A 24,041-nucleotide genomic window follows, 5' to 3' on the forward strand; every position below is an offset into this window, starting at 1 on the left:
CATTTTTTGATTTAACAAGTACTTGTTAAAGGCAGAGTTCTAGTTGTTGTGGATATAGATAAGGTCTGGGAATACACATAAAGTGTATGCACTCAGGAAGCTTATTTTCTAGTGAGTAAGGTCAAAACCAACCAAATAATCAAGTAAACAAGATAACAAGAAGTTCTTAAGCGGTAGGTAGAAAACTACAGGGTAATGCAATAGAGATTGAGTGTGGGTGCACCTTTATGTTAATAGATCCATGTGTGCCTGCTAAATGGCAAGATGTTTGGGGTGAGCCCCAAATGATGAGAATGACCCAGTGAGTGGGAAGCTTGGTAGAGGAGAGAACATATGCAAAGACCGTGGGTAGGAAAGGACGATGTAAAGAAAGAAGGTAATTATGGTCAGAAATTAATAAGAAAGATGAGAAATGCCATGAGATGATTGGGAATAGATAGTAGGAGCCAGACATTGAAAGGGTCAAACAAAATTCTGGGTTTTATTCTATGAGCCATAGTGAATGTTTGAAGGGACTTATATTAAGTTCTTCAGTGATGGAAGATAAGGGCTTAGATAAGAATTTTTGTGAAGCAGATATGCCCAAAATATATTTTAAAGGTAGAACAGGATTGGTTATTCACAGTTCCTGTATTTTTACTTAACTATTTTTTTGATACTTTATATGTAGCACAATTCATACTCACTGTAAATGACTAAAATATTACCTTAGAACTAAGATAACTTAACATGCAAGGGCATCTATTAAATAAAATCAGCTATCTAATAAGGATACTGACAAGTGGACAAAAAACTTTAACAAGATCAGATATTTCAACATGTGCATATTAAGTTTATAGGATATTAGTTTCCTATATCATGGTAGAGATGAAATATTGCAACAGGAAAGAACTAATTTTACAGACACACCCATGCTTTATATCCATCACATCTTTAGAAATAGAAACATCATCACCTGCAGTTTTGTCAATTTCAGGAAGTGCTGATAATTTCACCTCCATGATCATAGGGATATGTGCAGCACTAAGAGAAAGGTGGTCCCTTGTCACCAAGTAATTATTTCAAATTTGAGTTGACAGGATAAAAGAAGGGCCAACTGTGCTGCAATGGGAAATGGGGCAGAATCTGGGGCCATCATTATCTCTCTGACAAGACACTTTTCAGTCTTTCCTGACAGAGTTCATTTCTACTCCAGCTTGGACTTTGAAACTTTGAAAGTTTGTATTACTTATTAAAGATCAGCAAGTTAAAAACTTTCCAGTCATTGACAACAGCACATATCTAGATTAACTTAGAGATGTCGCTCAAAAGATATAAAATTTCAATTAGATAGGAGAAATAAGTTCAAAAGATCTATTATAAAACATGGTGACTATAGTTAAACAGTATATTGCATTCTTGAAAAATGTTAATATAGTAGATGATAAATGTGTTCAGCTTCAGTTTATTCATTAAAACATTTTTATTAATGACATACTGACTTTGACTGAAGGAAATATTTGACATGTTCAAATTCATCACAGAGACTGGAAAAACAAATGAAGTAATTCAGTGTCTAGTTCAGTTCTTGCCATTTAGGAAGCTCTCAAGATGGCCTATTGAATGTGAATTCATTATAGAATGTCAGTAGCTTAATCACCTCAAACAAAAATACGGGTCAAGATAGAAAACATTATTTGGAAAAAACCTACCTTTATTGGTGAATTAATACAGATTCTTTTAGCAACTTCAGAAACTAGATGCAGAGATTCACATTATATAACTGTGTATGTATAAGTTTTATTTATTTTTAATTCAACTTCTGAATTATTGTTTATTTGCTTAGATATTTCTTCTTTAAAATTGATTTTGAAATAATGCGGTGTCATACTAAGTGCTGGATAAGTTATTATTTGAGGCTTAGGATTGGAATGCCATCCTGATGTGGCATAGAAAACTCAGACTGAGGTCACTTCCCAGTTTATTTGATAGGAACTATACCTCAGTTACCCTAGAAAAATATGTTGGACCCTTTATTATTGAGAAGTGGAAAGATAAAGGGAAATGCACTAAGAGAAAGACATTTACATTGGGGAAAAATAATTAGTGCTGGGTAAAACAGAAGGGCAGTTTCAGAGATCCTGTTAATTTGGAATTTCTTTTCAATTGATCTGAAACTTCTATGACACATATACCATGGTATTTACCTTAATGTTGCACAGACTGAAACTGTTATTTAAGTTCAAATTTAGAGAACAAACCAAATGTTCTTGGACATCAGTGTTTTTTTTTTGAGTTGGAGTCTCACTCTGTCGCCCAGACTGGAGTGCAGTGGCCGCTCCCGACCACCGCAGCCTCGACCTGCTGGGCTCCGGCGATCCTTCCGCCTCAGCCTTCCAAGTAGCCGGAATTACAAGCATGTGCTACCATGCCTGACTGATTTTTTGATTTATTGTAGAGATGAGGTCTCGCTGCCAAGGCGGGTCTCGAACCCGCGGGCTCAGGCAATCCACTCACCTCAGCCTCCCAAAGGCACGGGATTACAGGCTGAGCCACTGAGCCCAGCTGCACAATAATTCTTTAAGAAATTTTAAGTGGTTCTGTTTTGGGGGATATGCTGAAATGCAATAGTACAGAGTTTTATACTTATTGAAAATCCGAAGAATTCAAGTGTTTTTTTTTTAACTTTTTAATTTTAAATTCATTTTAGACTCCTTAAGTCCCATGTACCCATCATCCTACTTTCCCCAGTGCTGATATCTGATATAGGAATAGCACATCATCCAAATCAGAAAATTGACATTACTATTAGCTAGAATGCAGACCTCATCCAGGTTTTACCAGTTTTTAAAAACTTGGATTGTGTGTGTGTGTGTGTGTGATGGTGTTTTCACTTTTTAACTGGGAAATTATATAATTGGACTTTATGAAAATTACCTGGCCCAAAAAACAAACAACCCCATTGAAAAGATGACATACAAAGAGCCAATAGAAACATGAAAAAATGTTTAGCCTCACTAATCATCACAGAAATGCAAACCAAAACAATGAGGTAACATCTATCTGTAGGAAGGACAGTTATCAAAATAAGTCAAAAAAACAACAGGTGCTGATGCAGGTGTGGAGAAAAGGAAATGCTTCTACTCTATAGGTGAGAATGTAAACCAGTTTAATCTCTATGGTAAGAAGTGTGGTGATTCCCCAAAGAAATAAATATTGATCTTCCATATCATCCAGCAATCCTTCTTCTGGGAATACACCCTGAGGAACAGAAATAACTCTACCAAAATGACACCTGTACATGCATGTTTATTGCCGCACTATTCACAATAACAAAAATATGGAACCAACGCTGCTTTTCAGTGAATGTGGACTGGATAAAGAAAATGTGGTATGTGTACATGATGAAGTATTATGCAGCCATAAAGAAGAACAAAATTATGGACTTCACAGCAACTTGGAAGGAGTTGGAGACCATCATACCAAGTGAACTATTACAGAAATGAAATGAATACCGTATGTTCTCACTCATAAGTAGGCCCTGAACACTAGTCACATTAGCACAAGGGTGGGATCAGCAGTTGCTGGGCACTGCTGGGGAGGGAGAAACGGAGGAGTGTGTGTCTGGGGGGGCAGGTACACAAAGTGTACACTACCAAGGGGACCAAGGGTCAGTTAGAAGCCCAAACTTCACCTGCATGCAGCATGAGGATTAGTTAATTCCCACTTTATTCCACAATTTTATAATGAAAAGAAGGGAGGGAGGGAGGAAGGAAGGAAGAAAAGGAGGGAGGGAGGGAGGGGAGAAAGCAAAGGAGAAAGGAAGAGAAAGAAAAGAACGATTACTTGGCCATGGTAAACAGCCAAAATGGAAGGGGGAAGACTAAATCAAAAAAATATATATTGCAGTAGCACAGCAAAGAAATAATTAGAACCTGCAGTAGACAACGAATAGCAATGTGCTGGATACTGGGAAATCACTTAGTGAATAAGAGCTTATATTTTCAAACTGCATGTTTTTCGAACGTAAAAGAAAGGGTATTCCTTTTCAATTTGACAATGTGTATACACTGGCAGGAGTTAGAGGAATGGGAGCACATAGTCAGAACCCAGTGAACTTCTCAGTTCGGCACACTGACCTATATACTGCAGAAGCCCCATATAAGGAGGTTGGCAATACAAGACAATTCCCAGTTTGAATGAGGCAAACAGCACAGGTCAACGAAAAATCAGATCAAGAATCCCAAGGCATAAATCTGCAGTTAGAGAAAAGTGAAAAGGCATGAACCTCTTGCCCCGTTCTCTAGTAGACAGGTTGTCGTTGCTTCTACCTTAACTTGCTCATAGCTAGTTGAAATTTTGAACACAGAAATCTCCTTTTCAACTTCAAAATATTGTTAAAATCTGAGATCCTGAAAAAAGCCTAGAAATAATTTCTTATTATTTTTTTAAAATAAAATAATTGCTAAGAACCTTTTCTAAGACGGCAGCTCTCTTTTGTTCCACTATAAGAATTAGATAACTTAATTTTCCTCACGCCTCAACATCTCTTACAAAGGTCAGTATCTGCTGGGTAGACAAGTTGGGAGCTGCAGAACTTAGGTAGGTCATTTGCTCGCTGAGGAATTATGATCAAGATATTTGAACAGTTTTTCAAAATTGATGAACTTCCTCAAGGATACACAAGTGATGGCGTCAGAGGGCCCTTTGCATTCTAACAGTCTCAAAAGAAACTTTAATTTCCACACATACCTTTTTTCATCATTTCTCTTTTTTATTCAACATTTAGTACCATGACTAACACTCAGCAAACAGTCAGCTATTTGTTTTCAGCATAAGTTATTTGTGGAATCGTCAGTACAAAAAAAAGTTTCTTTCAAGGTTTTTTTTTTTTTTTTTTTTTTTTTTTGAGTGGGAGTCTCACTCGGTCGCCCAGGCTGGAGTGCAGTGGCCGCTCCCGGCCACCGCAGCCTCGACCTGCTGGGCTCCGGCGATCCTTCCGCCTCAGCCTTCCGAGTAGCCGGAATTACGGGCAGGCGCTACCACGCCCGGCTGATTTTTTGATTTATTGTAGAGATGAGGTCTCGCTGCCCAGGCGGGTCTCGAACCCGCGGGCTCAGGCCATCCACTCACCTCAGCCTCCCAAAGGCGCGGGATTACAGGCTGAGCCACCGGGCCCGGCTCTTTCAAGGTTTTTAAAAGAAGTTGTTCGGTGTTACCCAGCTACTAAGTGATAACCTTCAAACGCGTGCAGGCTGGCTCCTATAACAGCCGTCACGTTTACTTAAACTCTTGTGTAGAGCTTGTTTAGTCCTATTTTTAAACATCGTCCGTACAATTGCTTTTTATTTGCCGAGTTCCCTTTTCACAGAAAAAGCAGGAAATTGGAAATGTAAGCTGTCAGTAGAAATAAAAACATTGACGGCAGTAAACTGATAATTGGGAAACCGATCCTAAGAGCTGAGAGTAAAAAACATAAAATACGTCCATGTTCAAAAATTCTGGACATCTGAGTTTTTTGGGGGGAAAGTGTAAATGTTACTAAATGTAGCAATGCTTAGTGCTACAGGGAATATTATTATATTTGAGCAGAATTGAACTAATCTTATAACTGATTTGTAAAGAAAAATCATTTTTGTTCTGTATAATTCATTTATGAGAGGGGGTATATATTTATAATTTCCTAATAGAAACATAAATAAATGAAAGTTAAAGCGAGAAAGAAGCATCAATTGTTTGAGTATTCACTAGGTGGACCATGAGTTTTCAGAACAAGTCAATAAAATATGTCATGGCATGTACATATGTTATTGTACTATGTGAAAAACCTGCCTTTTTTTAAAGTCAGGCCTTTTTTTTTCTTTTTTGTATCAAAGGCCATTCTAAACCAACTGAAATGTCAACACTCTTTGACATTTTGGTGACACACTTAGGAGAGGCACAAAGATGCCAAAACAAATCTATAAAATCCAGTCAAAGATTTATTTATAAAACATTCAGATTTTAAGAGTTAGGAAGACAAAGATGAATAGCATCACCAATTCCTTTGTGTTCAAGCACTTGCTGTTTCTGTTCATCCACATTAAACACTATAATCCTAGTATATGTTAAATCTTTCAAATTTCCAGATTTCCATTCCCCTGGGTGTTGTAATGAAAAGAGCACCGAACTAAAGACAAAACACTAGCTAGTTGTGTGACACTGAGTATAAGCCATAAAACCATGGAAATGTCTCTTGATCTATAAAATGCCGGTTGCACCTGCTTTTTCTACCACACAGGACTATGAAAATTTGACAACAATGTTTGAGAAAGTTTTTTGAAAATAGTAAAGCACCATGTAAATAGTTCTTCCATGTAACAATCTGTCCTACAAGAGTTACCTTTCCCTGTAAAACAAATTTCCTCTAAATTTAGTGGCTTAAAACTACAATTATTTGAGTTTCTTAGGTCAGAAATTTAAATAGAGTTTAACTAAATCCTCTGCTTCAGAGTCTCTCACAGGCTGCAATCAAGGTGTTTGACTATCATTATCTCAAGGCTCAGCTGGAGAAGGATCTGCTTCCATAATCACTCACGTTGCTGCTGGCAAGATTCAGTTTCTCTCTTGTTGTTGGCCTGAGAGCCTCAGTTTCTCACTTGCTGGTGACTGGAGGCAGTCCTCAATTCCTTTGCCCGAGATCTTTCCAATGGGTATCTTGCTTCTTCATCAAAGTTTGCAAGCCAAGAAGGCAATAGAAAGAACACAGCAAGTTAGATTGAAGTCTTTTGGAATCTAACTGTGGAAATATGACATCCTGTCAATTCTCCTTATTCTATTCATTAGAAGCAACTTACTGGGGTTATCCATACAGAAGGGGAGGTGACAATATGATGATATAAATATCAGGAAGTGGGGGTCGTCAAGGGTCATGTTGAAATCTTCCTATCACAAGGACCATTCCCTACTTTCTAAACACATTCTGAGCTTGGTTTCCTCTGAGTTGTCATCTTAAGAGTTTCTTCTTTCTGTACATTTTCCCTCAAACCCAGCTCAACCATCAAGGTACACCTCCTTAAAGATCTCCTTTTGTGAATTTTTCTTTGGGTTCCTCAGTTACAGGGGATCTTTCCCTTGTTTAAGTTCCTAAAGCATTTGAGATACATATCACCCAGCATCTCCTGTTTTTTTGTTACAGTATTCATTGCCTTCAGACCTGTGAATTGATCAGAGCTTAAAAGTCAGGGATTGGGTTTTCTTATACCTCTTTGCATTCCCCATGGAGTGAAGGACTATTCAGGTTACAAAATGAGCAATTTACACATAGTGAATTAAATTGAGACAGTCTTTTAATGCAAAGTTTAAAATAAGTTGTATTATGATCTCCTTTCTGCTAAAGGGCTTATTTAAAGTCACCTAGAGTAAATACTTTCAGTTCTGAAATAGTCGTTTTTCAGGGATTCGTGCCAGTTTTTTATCTCTCTGAGGATATCTGCAGTCTGCTCTTCTTATAATTTGATTCACGGAGTGAACCTATGGAAAATAATGGAAACATTTGACCTCAACAGTAAGGTACCAGATTTTGTGGAGCCTATGCATGGTAAGTGCACACTTTTGTTCAAGTGTTTTTCTGTTGTCTATACATTTCCAATTACTAAAATGTTCTAGAGCAGGCTTAATTTTAAGGCATTTTTTTCCCCTTAGGCAAAAAGTTTTAATGAGAAGTCTCTCATTTGTATTATGTTATTCAAAAAGCCCTATGATATGAATGATTATTTTTCAGCCATACCCTGTTTGTATAAATAGACCTAAACTCCCAGGAAGTCACTTAGATAGTAGCCTGGGTGTAAAGAATATCTGGGGACTTATAAAATTATAGTGGCATAATAGAACCTGAGCCAAGAATTCTACTTCTTTGGGTATTTATTTTTATAAAGTTGGACCCAACATTCTTAGGATCGTAATATCTTAGAAGTGAATGAAAGATTAATTCATTTTGGTTCAAAAGATTTCAGAGGTTCTACTGGCCCTTACTCAAGAACACTTATATGGTTGATAATCTACTGAAACTGGCCCCCAGGGGTTTTGGTTTAGACTCAATCTACTTTTAGTTCTCTTTACTAAACTTACTCCTAAAAAGGCTTGAGGAGAACATTTTTCAGAGCAGCTCACTATTAAGTTCTCTAAATATCCCTTCCTTAACATATCCTTCATACTCACTTTGTACTCATCACTGCCATTTATTCTGAAGAATTTTAGAGGTCTGGACTAAATTTGACTTCTCCTCAGGGCTTTCTTCCATCAGTATTCCCTATATAGGAAATGGCCAATGTTCAAAGTTAAATTTTTGGCTAAGTAAATGGGACTTAATCCATTTGTTCAGTGGCCCATGTGCTTCAAAACATCATGGGGTTTGATTCAGTGTGCTGTGTGCCAAGTCACAGGAAAGAGTTTACTGCATTTTATGCTTTGAAATGAGGGTGGTGGGAATTGTAAATTTATGGAAAAATAAAATTAGGCAAAAAAATAGAGCTATATTGTTGGAATTGGACAACTATTTCATTGACAGTTTTCATTATATCATTGGGTGAGTAATTATACCTTCATTCATTTGACAAGTAATTTTTGAGCACTACTGAGTACAGAATTGCTTTAGGCAATGCGGACAAGCAGTGAACCAAAAAAAAGTTCCAGCTCTCATAGATTTCACATTCAGTCAGGATATAGATAATGAATAAATAATCAAGTAGGCCCACATTATGCTAGCTGGTTATAAGTGCCAAGAAAAAAAAATAATGTAAAACAACTGAGAGTAACAGTTGGAGGTGGAGTGTGTGTGTTTGCAGATAAGACAACATTTGAACAGTGACCTGAAGAAAGTGACAGGATGAGTTTTTATGAATATTTGTTAGAAAAAAGTTCTGATGGGAGTAGAAAGGACTTGGAAACTAAGGTGGAGGAAATTTGTGTGTTTAAAGAATCACAAAAAGGCTGGGATAAAACACAGGAAGAAGAGTGAGAAATGAAATAATAGATCAGGAGTGTGTGTGAATCACATTGGAACTAATAGGGTACTGGACTTTGGTTTGGATCCAAACAACATAGTAAATGATCAAAAGTTATAAACAAAGAGATGATCTGTTCTGTATTTTAAAATGATCCATCTGCCTGCCATATGGAGAATAGACTTCCCAGAGAGTAATGATGGATATAAGGTATTAGAGATGAGGTGCCAATGATGACTCCAAGACCACAATTGGAGTGGTGAAGTATAGAGGATACAACTTTGGGAGTAATATGTTGTGGGGAAGATTTAGGGGGATGCAGCTGTATATATTTCAATGATGATGAGACATATTATTAAATAAAGTTGCTAAATTTATAGTTGAATATTTGAGTCTACAGGTCAGAAGGGAGGCTCAGATTGAAGAAACAGATATATAAATTATCAATATTTAGATAGTATTTAGAGTTAAGGGACTGACTGAAATAATCTAAGAAGCAAGTATACAAATGAAAAAGAAGTCCAAAGTCTTAGCCTTGGGACATGTTAACATTCAGAGATAGGGTGACTATGGAGGGGTCCATGAAACAGGGGGAAAAAGACAATGTATAAAAGACTTGAAAAATTTACTGAAACCCTAATATATACTAGGCACTGTGATAGGTCTGTGATTCAGTGATGCACAAAATTGTCTGTCCTTGAGGTTTTCATAGTTTACTGGTGCTTTAATGGAGTCATTTATATAGAGAGTTGTATAAAAATGTGCTGTAGGTTAAAAGAAGACAAAACTGCTGTCTTTGCCTTTGGATATCAAAAATGCTTTAGAGAAGAGATGATATTTGAGTGTCAGAGAAACAGGTGACTGGGTTTTTCCACGTAGATAATGGAGTGAAGGGCATTCCAGGTGCAAGAAGTAGCATATGCAAAGGTGTAGAATTGGAGCACATGAAGCGTTAGTGAAGTATAAATAGGCAGCATCATCACAGGATAAACACAACCATGGAGTCACAGTGAAATGACATCTGTCACCTAGTGGTTGTGCAATTACCTTTGTTATCTTCCTTGTTCCTTTGGCCCTTTAATTATAAGCCATGGTAATAATATCAAGTAATAAGCACACAAGAGAAAAAAGGAAAAAAAATAAGTTGAGTGTTTATTATGTATCATCCATTATGCAAAGTACCTTAATATATGCCTCCAGTTAGTCTTCACAATCCCATGAGATATAGTATTAACCTTAACCCCATTTTACATCTGACAAAGCAGATTCACAAAGAAGCTAAATAATTTGCCCAGGTTTCCTCAGGTAGTGAGTTGGATAGAGGTTCATGTTTGGGGATACTGAAGAAAGCCAGAATTCAAAACAAGGGTGCCTGATTCTAAACAGGAGGCAGGAAGATGTTATAGTTATTTACTAATATTGAAGTCTCAGCTAGAGCAGTCAGAGTGGGTTTGTAGAGAAGAGGGTGGGCTTGGTAGAGTAGACAGAGAACCAAAGAATTTTAGCTGAAGAGTTTCCAGAGTAAAACTTTTCTAGGTTGAATAGACGAGATAAATTGTGATTTCATTTATTGAAGAAACTGGGAGGAGCAACTAAGGACTTGGCAACTTAATAAAATTAAACCATCCTTGATGGTTCAAGATGACTTATTTATAGTAATTGGATCAACTGAGCCCTTTTCATATTGGCTCCATAAAATCTTGTCTACGGCCTCCTGGAAGTTTGATTAAGACTATATAGTACAGAATGTTTTTCCCTTTGACTTACTTACAAGCAAAAGGACTCATCTCCTGGAATTTATTTAAAACTCTGAAATCTCTTAGCATTAATTTTTCACAGCAATCCCTCTCTCACCCCCCGCTAAAGAAACTGTATCCAAAGATATTTCTCTCCTAGAAAAGAAGTCCCAAAAATTTAAATTCTGGGGATTAGCAGAATGCAAGGAAAGATATGCCTTTAGTAATAAGGTGATTAAAATAGTTAAAGTAAAAAGGTAATTTAAAGTTTCCAATGCTTGAATCTGGGAATCTTTGTATAAAGGTGAAGTTTTAATGCTCATATCTCTCTTCTGAGTTTCACATCTGAGTATTTTTCTATGTGAATGTTCCCCAGGAACCTTGAATAGCTCAGAAGCACCTTACACTCAACAATCCAAACCAGAATATATTATAGATTTTATTAGATCTCTCTCTTGTGTACTTCTTTTCTTCCTAAAAAGTCAAGTTTCAAGGAAAGGCATAAACATTCACAGAGTCAAAACACTTAAATTTTTCTTTTTTGACTCCTCCATTTCTTTAACTCCTTCTTTCTACACATCTAATCAGTTTTCCGGTCCAAGCTTCAGTTTTCCTGGTCCATGTTCAACTTTTCTAGTTTATTTAGACCTGGATGAATCCCTGTTGTTAATGCTCACTTTAGAATGCTTGTCATATAAAGTATCCATGAGCACAGCATAAAGTCTACATGACATATATGTAGTAGATCTGTATATACATTTTTTTGTACCTTTCTCATGAGAAGGGTCATTGTTTGAAGATAAATAGATCACCTGCAAACCCACTTTATTATTTCTATAAGCTTTCATATGGGACAAAGTTGAAGTGATCTTTAAGGTTAATCAGAAAAACGTTGAAAGAAGGCTTTTAGATATTATCTGTAATACTCCTAGGCTATATAGTGTTTCTGAGAGATTAAGTGATGTATATGCAAAAGTGATATATTAAAAATATTGTATTTGGGTTTTATGCTTACTTTATTATTATTAATAATCATATCCACATGTTCTTTGTTTTAAAAGGTGCAAAATAATGTTCTATAAATCAAATAGGTTGAAGAGAGAGAGAGAGAGAGAGAGAGAGAGAGAGAGAGAGAGAGAGAGAGAGAGGCGATAGGATAGAAGCCTCCATGCTATGCTTTGATTCCGGAGAGATAAGTAGTCTGTGACAAACAGTTGAAATTCCTAAGACTGGAATGCTTGAGGGAGGAGGAGGATGATACATTCTGAAATGTTTGAAAACTGGTCTTTGAATCAATGAAGTATTTCTAGAGGGACAGTCTCCACACTGATTTCTGTGTGAGTCTCAGTGAAAACTGTTGGGAACTGTAATTCAGAGGCCTTTGAAAAGGCCTCATGGCTTGATTTGAAACTGATTGGAGGAATTCATAGTCACTTGTCTAGTCATTATTTCTCAGGCTTTGGCAAAGGCCAGCGTCTTCAATGTCCAACATGAGAGAGCATGGAGAGAGTAGAGCTTAATTTTTATGGGCTGTGTAAGCTTCAGTGTTCCTTTATGATTGATAGTAGGAAGTGAGACTTGAAAATAAATTGATATTGACTTAGTCAACTATTGTGATTGACAACTAAAATCTGGTTTTGACCGGTCTGAAAATAATAAAAAAAACTGAGGTATTTGACATTCTTAATATAGTGGAGCAATTCAAGCAATTCATACTTACTACACAAGAAAATTCATAGTGATCAATAGTTCAGGTCAAATCAGAAGTTCAGAAAAATAAATGGCTCATTTTAAATGTTGATAATTTATTTAAAAACATGAGCTCTTGAGATTTTGGTAATACTAATTTGTTTTATAGCACAAGGAATAGTGAATTCAAACTTTTTGAGCACAGAAAACAATTAACCCTGGATATTGTCCAGACACCATACTGAATTCTTTCCAATTTTATTTCATTTGTATATCTCCATAAATCAGTACCTTCAATGCAGATGAATTGGTTTTTCTACTTATGCTCATGACTGAAAATTCTAAGTGCTATTTCTTACGTTATCTCTTTCTAATAGGAATTAATAGAATAGAAAACTAATTCCAAGTTTTCCTTCATCCTGGAAATGAAGGCAATCTTTTCAGTTCAATTACACAAATATATATTGAGTGCTTACTATGTACATTCAATATCTTTGCAATGGAGTCAGAGGTAAAGACTGTAGAATTAAAATTTATAGTGTCTAGTTTTATGATCTGTGCCCAGTTATTTGTCAAATGGGTACCTACCAGAAAGTCATTTAACTATGTGTCTTACTTTTATGTTGTTATAACAATAATACTTATCTCACAATGATATGACAAACAAGACAATATTTTTAAAAGCTTCATAAGAACCTAGGGCTCTTTGTTGTTACCATGTGTAAGACTTTCTGCTTTGCTTTCAAAGTGTAATTTTGTTTATTTGTTCAGTCTACAAAATGAGGCAAAATTATCACTCCTACCAGTCCCTGTAATTCTGTAATTCCTGTGAGTCCTGAACATTTATCTCAATACTCTAAGAGATGGATCGGCAGTAGCGGGATACTGAATGGGGAAGGAGGGAGAATGAAACATCACTAAAGGTACCTGACCTTAAACCAGGGGAAGTGAGGACCAGTTGGGCGTCTAAACTTCACCTGAACACAAACTACTTATGTATGTAATCCTGACTTTTACCTCACATCTTTACAATAAAATAAGATAAAATAAATGAATTTTTAAAGATTATTTAAATAATTTAAAAATAATTTTAAAACATTCTATAATTCCTACAAAAGAAGAAACTTTCTTTCTTTTTTTTTGAGTTGGAGTCTCACTCTGTCACTCAGACTGGAGTGCAGTGGCCCAGACTGGAGTGCAGTGGCCCACCTGCTGGGTTCTGGTGATCCTTCCGTCTCAGCCTTCCGAGTAGCCAGAATTACAGGCATGTGCTACCATGCCTGGCTGATTTTTTGATTTATTGTAGAGATGAGTTCTTGCTGCCCAGTCGGGTCTTGAACCCGCGGGTTCAGGCAATCCACTCACCTCAGCCTTTCAAAGGCGCGGGGTTACAGGCTGAGCCACCGAGCCCGGCAAGAAGAAACTTTCAAAATTCATGAAGCAGGTATTTCTGAGAACAATTTGTTTATGAGATATAGTCCTATCACTAAAAATGCAAATAAATAAGAAGTGGTTGCAAATGGAGATATTAACAAGTAAATGATTTGTTTAAAAATCATAAAAAAGATCACAAGTAAAGATATAATAGATTTCGTTATACTGCACCATCTTATCTTTTAAAAAATAATTTCTCAGCCGGGCTTGGTGGCTCAGCCTGTAATCTCGCGCCTTGGGAGGCTGAGGTGAGTGGATTGCCTGAGCCCGCGGGTTCGAGACCCACCTGGGCAATTTGGCGAGACCTCATCTCTACAATAAATCAAAAAATCAGCCGGGCGTGGTAGCGCGCGCCCGTAGTTCCGGCTACTCGGAAGGCTGAGGCGGAAGGATCGCCGGAGCCCAGCAGGTCGAGGCTGTGGTGGCCGGGAGCGGCCACTGCACTCCAGTCTGTGCAACACAGTGAGACTCCAACTTAAAAATAATAATAATAATAATAATTTCTCAAAAGTGTAAGCATTTGACAAATCTTAGTAAATTAAATAAACTCTCAATTTCCAACTTTTTTTTGAGCAAATGGTTCTTAGTCATAACCTCTAGTATGATTCAGCATCACATGTAAGCTTGTTAAAATGGTAGTTGCTGGGCACACTTCCAGAATTTCTAATTCAGTTGGGGGGGGGGGGGTTGAAAATTTGCATTCGCAGTAAGATTTCAGGTGATGTTGACACTGCCTTTTTTTTCCCCGGATGCATTGGGAACCAAATACCAGTTTACTCACTGGTCTAAAATGTGATATGTAGGAACCACCTAGAAAGTTCTTAAAAAATACACATTCCAGGACTTACACTCAGGGATTCTGCTTCTGAAGGTCTTGGCTAAGACCAAGGTATCTGTGTATTTTGAAAGCTCCCAGGAAATATTAAGAAGCCAATTTTGGGCATTAATTTTCTAGGCAGAGTTAAAGGCTTGCTGTGTTTATACATACTAAGTCACATAGGCTTTTCCTAGGATTGAAAATGCGAAACGAACCTAACAATAAAGCAAAATAAAACATCTTTTTGATGTAAAAGAAGAGGGAAATAAATAGAACTAGTTCTTATCTAGGAAAATATTGGTTTACTTGATTTCTATTACATTTAAGACACCTTGACATTTTTATTTAATGTATTTTCCCTTCCAAGGAATGATGGTATTGTTATAAGTTTCATATGTTCTTAAACGCAAATGGAAGCCAATATGCTCTGATTTTACACATACATTGCAATATACATGATACTTAATAATTCATATAATTCTGTTATTTATCTTTTAAAAAATTATTAAGCAAAATTATCACAGAAACTCTTTTGTTTATTCTAAATTTAACAAAGTTATCTGCAAAATAGTCATCTAAGACGTGAGAAATGAGGCAAGTGAATTCTCACTTAAGAAAATTTTGATGATAGATTATACTCAGTTTCTTGCTAAAGAGTGTTATACTTAATCATGTATCATGGGCTCTAAATCTTTGCTGTTTGTACTTCTCCATATCAAATGTTCCACCTACATGCAAAGATGAGTTTGTTTCATAACCAATAGTATTGTAACTTCATATGGTAACCTTCAGCATCAAACTCTATCTTTTATGCTATATCTTTGGACAATGAAAATTTAAAACCAGGATTTAGCTGTAAGCTCAGCAGATAATGAAAAAATAAACCTAAGCTTGCTCTTTCATAACTATTTCAGTTATGTAATACTGAAGTGAGCAAATGTTTATTTTGGTCAATACAGCGAGCAGGTGTGGCTTGAAGATAGGACAGAATGAGCTAAATTAAGTAAAAAGTAGTGATTTCACATAATTGCTCTTCTGACCACCATGAAAATTTATATTGCACATTACGAGAGTAAAGGTTTTGCACAAATTGAAGATTTAAAATCTTATTTTACAAATAAATTGGACATATTTTTTAGTTTTTTTTTTTGAGTTGGAGTCTCACTCTGTCGCCCAGACTGGAGTGCAGTGGCCGTTCCCGGCCACTGCAGCCTCGACCTGCTGGAATCCAGCTATCCTTCCGCCTTAGCCTTCCGAGTAGCTGGAATTACAGGCATGCGCTACCATGCCCGGCTGATTTTTTTATTTATTGTAGAGATGAGGTCTCGCCAAGTTGCCCAGGTGGGTCTCGAACCTGCGGGATCAGGCAATCCACTCACCTCAGCCTCCCAAAGGGATTACAGGCTGAGCCAGTGAGCCTGGCTACTTTTTAGTTTTATTTTTCATTTCACCCAATCATGTGGGATGAAGCTCAAAATGTTTACAATTTCTTTAGATTTTCCTTTACAATCAAGCTTAAAAACTTTTTTATCACTACTCAAGTTTCCAGTCTTTGTACTACCAAGAATCTAAATTTGCCATATATTTGACATGAATGTATATCATATGAAAACACTGAGGAATCTGGCTTAGGAAACATTACAAGACCACATCTGGCAAATAGTATGTTTTTAATCAATGTTTGCTTCATTTTTATATAAACAATAGTTGTGCTAAATTAGGAATTAGACGGCCTTCCCAAAGGATCACATACATAAGCGCATGCATCACGTATTTATGGACCAAAGACCAGTGTTAAGTGCAGAGGCAATCCAAAAATTTAAAGGTAAAATTCTTACTTTCAAAGAACTTAGCTTCTAGAAGGCAAAGCAGAGATTCTCAAGGATAATCTGAATGGGACAAATAGCATGGAACAAATAGACTAGAATTCAGTGCAGTTTTCATGGGGTCATAATTCTTAAGTTATAGCATTTAAGAATGTTCAGTGTAGCCAAGATAAATAAGAAAATTATGCACCTAGAGAAATGGCTCCCAAGAGAATACAGTGCATTTGAATAACAGCAGGTTGTTCTTTATAGAGTGAGATGTTGGGTGATAAGTTGGATAGTGGGCAGAGAGAGACCAGATTGCAAAGGGCCTCATCTGTTTTGCATGTTAAAACAGAGGTGTTGTATTGATTTTAGTTAAAGTCTGGATCTTTTCTCTTTTTAAATGGTGGACAGTGAGGTGCCAAGCTTTTGCTAGCCATTCCCAACTTCACTGTTTCCTTTGCAGAGGCAGGCAGAATCCACAAAGTATAAATTCTGCCAAGTCACGTGTGAGAAAGTAACCACTAGGTGTCAGAACTGTACCATATCCTGTGGTCGGGACCTAAAAGCCGAGTTCTTGTCACCTTCATTCAAACTTCTTCAGAACAGATAGGCCATAGACTGTTGCAAGGAGTCTAGAATTGTCTAGAAGCTTTGTTGAAGAATGAACAGCAAATTAAAGGAAGTTCTGATGATCCTGCACCCCAGTCCTACCCTATTTCACTCATTCCAGTGGACATAGGTTATTGGATGAATGCAGTATGGAAATATATCTTAAATTATTCCTTTGATTAAAAATATAATCAAGGCTTATACATCAACAGACACATATTATATTTTTCAAATCATTAGCTCATAACTAAACTTAGCAGAGGACAAAAGTTAAAAAAAAGTCAACCGAATTTTATTTTTTTGAAAAATGTTCCTGTAGTCAATATAGAATAAATATATCACCATATGGCCCATCAGTACAACAGAAAACATGGGTCTAATGGTATTCTGTTGGCAAACTCTTGTATTTGATCTATTTTTCTAAGCTATCAACTGGTTTTTGTCATGTTTTTTTCTTTCTTTTTCTTTTGGTTATACTATCAATAGATGTATTTGGCTGCTTGCTATTGTTGCTCCTATTTTAAAAAGCATGCAACCAATTCTCCAGTATTCTCAGATTTGCCACTTTATAATGGGAAAGAATTAAGATCAGTTTGATAATACTAAATACTTCAAAGTTTTTCTTCAATATAATGAAAACATTTTTAAAATTTAGGCAGCCTCTATGCTAGTCACAAAAGATCATACATTCATTAACTTCATTCATTCATTAAATTCATTAATCAAGTTACTAATTTGGTTAATTGTGCCTAAGCATATTCCTTTGGTGATATTGTCATTATCTTAGCTGGTCTTACATGAACTGCTCAATGAGAAGGTAATTAATATCTTGAAAAGATAATTAATATTCTGTTGCCCCAGGTAATATTCCAAATTGTTTTAAATCTAAAATATAGGGCTCTTTTATAGGCATTTCCAGCATGAGAAGATAATTAAGGGAGTGGCATCTTATTTTGTGTGTGTACAGTCATACAGATAAGAGGCTTAAATAATCCTAAGTGATAAAAAATTTACATGTTAAATTGATATTAAAATGATATTTTAAATTTAAATTTTTTGACCATAAATTCTGTAAAGGTTGTATTTTAATTAGACTTTTATGTACAGAGAGACTTAGACTCTCTCCAAAGTCAATTAATCTGTAGAAACGATTCAGAGTTTACACGAGTGTGCACACACACACAGTACACTCATTTTAAGTATAATCGCAATATCTTTATGACAAACAAGCAACTAACAATGTGGACTTTTAAATTATATAGACTAAAAAGAACTAGTATGAATCATTGAAATATCAAACTGTTTATGCTATGAATTTATTGATTATGTTTTGTTGCCTACTATAGTGAGTCCTTATATAAAGGACTTGTTATCTTTTGTTGGAAATACATAATTATACAGGGCTGAAATATGTCTCCCTTTCAGAAAGAGCTACTCAAGGAGATTGTAGAGTTATGCGCCACCATATTCTCTATGAACATATTTCTCTCCTCTTCTTTCCTTTTTTTCCTCTTCCTTTCCTTCCTTCCTTCCTTCCTTCCTTCCTTCCTTCCTTCCTTCCTTCCTTTTTTATTTCTACAATCAGCGATCAAGACAAAAAAAAATTAAAGAACTTGAATGGAAAAAATGTGTTTCCGAAGACCTTCCCCTGCTTATTCAACAAGAAATAGACACAGAAAACATTATAAACTATTAACAAGCAAACTAGATATATAAAACTTATTTTAATTAATACTATGGAAAAAACATATCTTTTTTATTGAAAAACACAACTTTATGAATTTAGAGTTTTTTTATAGATTGGAATTTATAGGCTTCTGCATAAAACTAAAGTCTATCTGATTTTAATAATAATGCAATGGATTTCTAGCTGAATATGAAATCTCCTTTTTACTACATTTATCATTTATGAAATAATTTAAATTAACCATTAGTTATCTTGAGGAAGATAGAAACATATCTGTACACATTTCTGACGCTAAAATAAAGTGATGTGCAATACCAAATTCCTTGCATTGGCCTTGCTTTGGATTTTCCCATATCGCTTTTGGAAAAAACAAAGCTACATGCTACATGTTTATGTAGCACAAACTTCAACTTAACTGCGCATACTCTTCAGTTCTGATGTTACAATTCTGTGTGGAAACCTTTCAATTTTAACTTGCTAAAGTGTGTATATTATTCTCCATCCAGCATTTTTGATGAGCACGTCCCAATTTCATATCCTTCTACCTATAGACAAGGTCATATATAAACTATCCATCTGGTGAGATGCTCATCCTATTTTTAAATGCTGCCAGTAGATACAAATATTCTGTTCTCCCACCCCCACCCAACAGCTGATGCCACAGTTCTCAGCCACTGTTTCTTGTCACTGTAGTCAAACAACAGATTTAGGCTTATGTAAAGGGCAAAATCATAGTGTGGGCTAGATAGAAAAAAAAAATTGTAAATATTACTGCTCCAAAGGACCTTGCAGAATTATCTGTACTTGGGTGTTCTGTGTACAGATGCATATTTGGGGAGAGTTGTATATTTTTAAAACCTTTCATTATATGAAATTTCTATCAGACTCAAATGTAGAGGAAATAATGTCACAAACCCAACTAACTGGCTTTAAAAAAATTATCAACTTAGGTCTCACCAATTTCCTTACACCCAGATGATTTAAAACAAATCCTAGACATTTATCATTCTATCTGTAAATATTTTAGTATGTATCTATCTCTAAAACATTTTAAAATAGCAATAATATGACTAAAATACTTAAAAATTGATAAGAACTAATATAAAATGTATAGTCATTATTCAAACTCTTCTGACCATCTCATAAATACTTTCTACCATTTACTTTTATTTTTTATTTTTTTATTTTTTTGAGTTGGAGTCTCACTCTGTCGCCCAGACTGGAGTGCAGTGGCCGCTTCCGCCCACCGCAGCCTCGCCTGCTGGGCTTCTGCAATCCTTCCACCTTAGCCTTCCGAGTAGCCGGAATTACAGGCATGCGCTACCACGCCCGTCTGATTTTTTGATTTATTGTAGAGATGAGGTCTCGCTGCCCAGGGCGGGTCTCGAACCTGCGGGCTCAGGCAATCCACTCACCTCAGCCTCCCAAAGGCGCGGGATTACAGGCTGAGTCACCGAGCCCGGCTCCCATTTACTTGTTTAAATCAAATAAAGTATAAACATCCCATTGGTTTCTTAAATATTTTTAGTTTTTACAATTTATTTCACTTTAAAAAAATTAATAATTAATATTGCATTTGTTTATTGTGTACAGCATGATGTTTTGAAGTGTATATACATTGTGGAATGACTAATTTAGCTAATTAACATATGATGTCACATAGTTATAATTTTTTTGTAGTGAAAACACTTTGCTTCTATTCTCTTAGCATGTTAAAGACTACAGTATATTTTTACTTCTTTAACAAATCTGTAAATATGCCTTTTAGAGTTTCTTATAGCCTACATTTGACTAATTACATCCCCACCCTCTTTATTTTTTTGAGTTGGAGTCTCACTCTGTTGCCCAGACTGGAGTGCAGTGGCCGCTCCCAGCCACCGCAGCCTCGACCTGCTGGGCTCCTGCGATCCTTCCGCCTCAGCCTTCCAAGTTGCTGGAACTACAGGCACGCACTACCATGCCCAGCTAATTTTTTGATTTGTTGTGGAGACGAGGTCTTCACCATGTTGCCCAGGCTGGTCTCGAATCCACAGGCTCAGGAAATTTTCTCGCCTTGGTCTCCCAAAGTGCTGGGATTACAGGCTTGAGCCATAGCACCTGGACCCCTTGTGTCTTTTAATGTTACTCTGCTTCCAGTATCTCCTTAATCAGAGTTAATTGTGAATTTTTTTTTGCAAATATACCTCATATTGATTATGATTTTCTTGTATGCATGTAATGCCTGCTCATACCATTTTGTGTAATTGTGATGATCATCGATTAAGTGCATTATTTCTTTGGAGTTTTAAAATGGAGATATTTTGATTCCTTCATTTCTTTTTTATTTGCTATTATTTCCACGTTCATAAAAAGGAAACTTGCCTTACATTTCTCAACATGTGGTTGCTGTAATAAATAGATAAATGCTAGTTTTAAAAATAACATCTACCAATAGTATCAAATGGTTGTTGTAAGTTCATATATTCAAACACACTTTCTGTGTTTTAATACATTGTAGTTTATATCTTTAATGATATTTTACTTGTCCTGTGCCAGAACAATGAGAGCTCTTTATGTTGGCTCCTAGCCTGGGTCATTTTTCATGACTTTAAGTCTTCATTGCTAGCTTCTTGCATTCCTCTATGACAAATGTTTCCAGGGAAATTTTGCTCATTTTCTGTCTCAGACCTTGAATCACTCTTGCTCCCAAGAAGATCAATTTTTTTGTTGTTGTTGTTGGGATCACAATCTAGATACCAAGGGTCATCATCACCTTTGGTTGATCATTATTTCTAGGTTTTTCAGTAACTAGAACTTAGAGATGCTTGTTTATTTTGTGAACACCATTGTTATGAATTTATATTAATAATTCCATTTCAACTTCGGCCTATAGAGTTTTATTTCACCTTATCAATCTCAGCTGCATCTCCAATGCATAAAACCCTGGATTTCAAATACATCAACATAATTTTCAGTTTATTTAGCCCACAATGTACACCATGCAACAGTATCAAGTAAAAAATACTAACACTACCACCAAAAATATAGCTCATGAAAGCAATTTAAGAATTTTTTTAAAAAAACACCTTCTCCTTTTTTTGGCTTAGTGCATATCCTACTTGGGATGTATGAAATGACTGTGTTTTATAATAATTTAAAATAGTTTCTTTTTTGTGAGTATGCCATCAATGCAATGCACAGTGGGCTTATTCATTTCAAGTAAAACTTTCTGAGATCATTTTTAAATTTGTTTTTGTTTTATAATTATGTAAAACATCTACAAATTTCAAAATTATGATCTATAAAACAATGTATATTAAGAGAAGCTTAGTGTTTGCTACTGTCTATGATATCCAATACCTTCCCTCTATTTTTAATTTAAAAATATGACAAATTACAGTGAAATATGTGCATATATCTGTATCCCCCTTTGTTATACACCCCTTTTTCATATTTTAGACATATACATATATACATATATATCTTGTAGATCAATTTGTGTAGAGATATTTATTAATTTTTATATAGTTGCATACTATTCCACTCTGAGAACAAATTATTGTGTTTAATTATTCTCATTCTTGGGCATTTGCCGTGTGAAGACTATATATATATATAAATGTATGTATGTATGTATATATATGCCTTTTAAAAATTTTTACCAGTAAACCTTTGGGGTTGAGTACCAGAATTGCTGAGTCAAAGGGTAATTGCTTGTATAACTTTGCCAGATGTTGCCTCATCAAATTTCTTATCATATGGGTTATGCTGCTTTGCATTCTTACCAGTAATACATGAGAATACCTGTTTTACCCACCCTTGCCAATAGAGTATAGTGTGGAAAGTTTTGATATTTTCTAGTGTGTAGGAGAGAAATAAAAACTCAGTTTAGTTTTAATTTGCATTTAGTTAGAATGAGTAGCAGGGCTGAGCATCTTCTCGTATGGTTAAGGGACACATACTGTGACTGCCCATTTTCATACCTTGTCATTTTTTTCTTTCATATTTTTGAAGCTCATACATTCTAGTGACATTAGTATGATATACGTTGGAGGCATGATGTCATTGTGTCATTATGGTGGTTATTTTTTGCTATGAAATATTTTTCTTTTTATATGATCAACTTTCCAAATTTACCAATTATATTTTCTTTGTGCATCTGAATTTAGGTCATAATTAGGAAAGTTTTCCCAACACTAACATTCCCAACACTAACATTTTAAAGGAATTTACCCATGTTTTTGTCCAGTGTTTATATGTTTTCATTTGTTGCTGTTGTTTTCAGTGAGGACTTTTTGGGGAGGGTGAGTTTGGCTCCAGAAAAAAGGGAAGGTGGGCACCTAGTAACAATGACCACACTAAGGAGGCCTGGCCATGAACCCAGGACTTTGACAGGAAACAGGGGGACACCTGAGTCCCCCAGGACCAAGGTGTCCTAAGGCACCAAGGCAGCAGTGTTCAAAAGGAAGTTTCATGGTGCTTCATCTTGGGAGGTATGTTTTCATTTTTTAGTAGTTAAATTCCAGATATCTTTGAGACATATCTTATCAAATAGTATAAGAAATGAATCCTCTTTTTTCATGATTATAATGGTATAAATTACACCTTTGTTATGTACTACATTTGCATACAATATTGGATCAATTTTTGAATATTCTTTCCCGACAGTTTTTTTATTCATGTGCTAATGCTGTACTACACTTTTAATTGAGGTGGGTTTATAATATTTATTAATATAATTTGAGGCTATTCCTTAATGAATACTTTGTTGAGGGCCAGGATTTTCCTGAATATTCTTGCTAAATTGTTTTCTAGATAAACTTTGTAATAGACCTATCTATCTCTTAAATATCTTTTTATCAAGACTGCAAATTAAACAGAGAAAATAGGTATTTTAATTGAGTCTCCTATTCAAGATCATTATATATTTTAAATTCTCTTTCTCAGTTTAGTTTTGTGTTGATATATAACAGTTGTTTATATTTTGAGGGGTATATGTGATATTTTGATGTCATATATACAAAGTGACATGATCAAATTAGGCTAATTGGGATATTAATCATCTCAAACATTTATCTTATGTGTATGTGTATTGGGAGCATTCCAATTTCTCCTAGCTATTTCAATTTAGTTTTATATCAAGAAGATACATATTTAAATTTTTAGTATTTTTAACCCTGTTAAGTGTTTTTTTTTTGTTTTTTTTTTTACTACAGGCCCACTACTTTTAACACACAATGAAATGGTTTGAATGTAAACATATAAAATTCAAGTTGTTAAACTCCAATACTGTTTATTTAGCTTTTCTCAACTTGT

Source organism: Carlito syrichta, unplaced genomic scaffold (genome assembly GCF_000164805.1).
Source record: "Carlito syrichta isolate Samal-C Ts95f unplaced genomic scaffold, Tarsius_syrichta-2.0.1 Scaffold302556, whole genome shotgun sequence".
In the NCBI taxonomy this organism is placed as follows: domain Eukaryota; kingdom Metazoa; phylum Chordata; class Mammalia; order Primates; family Tarsiidae; genus Carlito; species Carlito syrichta.